This window comes from Limulus polyphemus, unplaced genomic scaffold, assembly GCF_000517525.1.
Source record: "Limulus polyphemus unplaced genomic scaffold, Limulus_polyphemus-2.1.2 Scaffold6380, whole genome shotgun sequence".
In the NCBI taxonomy this organism is placed as follows: domain Eukaryota; kingdom Metazoa; phylum Arthropoda; class Merostomata; order Xiphosura; family Limulidae; genus Limulus; species Limulus polyphemus.
In genome coordinates, this window is record NW_013671990.1 from 54,206 (window position 1) to 55,993 (window position 1,788).

The window sequence follows — 1,788 nt, forward strand, 5'->3', positions numbered from 1 at the left end:
TAACCAGGTGCCATCAAGCTGAAGAGTTGATGATGGTGAAGTGGAACCAAATGTAGATATCAAAGCAGAACAGGAGAAAGACCAAGATTTGAAGCCAATAATTGATTTTCTAAAAGCAAGTATTTTGCGCCCTGCTTGGGAGAAGGTGTCTAGTCTAAGCCCTGTGACAAAGATCTGTTGGGCACAATGGGACCAGTTGAAGCTTGAAGATGGTATTCTTCTCCAGAGATGGGAAACTGCAGATGGGAAAGTGACGACTTGGCAAACGGTTATACCGAGAAAGTTACGGGAAGTTGTGCTGCGTCAATTCCAAAATACTTTAACAGGAGGACATCTCAGAGTTAAGAAGACATTGAGTCACCTACAACAGAGATTTTACTGGATAGGTATGAGGCCAAATGTGGAAGAATGGTGCAGGACATGCAGTACATGTTGTGATAAAAAGGGACGCAAGCATAAGGGATGTGCTCCAATGAAATTATATCAAGTTGGTGCACCAATGGAAAGAATAGCCATTGACATTGCTGGTCCTTTGCCTCAAACTCGTGCTCGAAACAAGTACATTTGTTTGGTGATGGATTATTTCACCAAGTGGCCTGAGGCATATGCAATACCAAATCAGGAAGCTACAACTGTAGCTTCGGCTATTAGTGAGTTCTTTTTCAGATTTGATATGCCACACGAACTTCATTCAGATCAAGGCCGTAACTTTTAATCAGCCACTTCACCCACAGCCTGATGGGATGGTAGAAAAGTACAATTGGACAGAAATGGGCAAAATTTTGTAATAGCCGCCTAGATGACTGGGATGTCATACTCCCTCCATTGGATACACTCCAGCGAAGCTGGTGTTTGGTCGGGATCTTCGATTGCCAGTGGATCTGTTAACAGAATGCCCACCTTATGAAGAGTTGCCTGAAAATGTGTCAGAATTCGGTGAAGTGTTATCAGAAAGGATGGATAATATTCACCATCAAGTGCATTCAAATTTGACAATTTCTGCTGATTTGATGAAGTTGTGTTATGATAAGAGATCTATTGAAGTCAACTTTCTACCAGGAGACACGTTGTGGTTGTATAATCCCTGCAAGACCAAAGGGAAGTCTCCTAAGTTGTCTTCTTCATGTCACCTGAGAAAGCCACTATCGAAGAAGAAACTCTACCCGGTTTAGAGAAGGGAAACAGTGAAGCCCTTGATGAAGTTACTACCACTGATGTGATTGTTACCGATAATAGGACAGTTCCCGAAGGAGCAGATGAACCACACGTGAAGCAGAAGCCAACGAGACTGAGACCAGTATAAAAGAAGATACGTCCCGTAAAATTAAGAAACTGTTGAATTTTAATTTTGTGTTTGTAAATTCTGTAAATTTAATTAAGTTATTGTTAACTATCTATTGGTTACATTTAAGTGGCTATTGTTCGGGACGAACAATACTAAGGAAGGGACAGTGTTACGACAGCTGAAGTCACGTGACGCTAGTAACACGTCATGATATTCTAGAACAGGGGTCACCAAACGTTTTTCACAGTGGGCCAGATAACTGAGAGAATAACGAGCGCCGGCCGCATAACCATTTTGTTCAATACAATACAGTGAATACACAAAAAATAAAGCCAACAAACATGTTTATTTACCAAAAAGTTATCAAAGAAGGCGACGTTAGCAATAAGATAATTATATCACAACCAGTGCGCACACATCCGAATCTCACAAACTAAGCAGCAAAAAAGGTTAGTGAGATTTGTGAAACTGGCGTTTAGGTTTTGAGATATCATCAATATTTG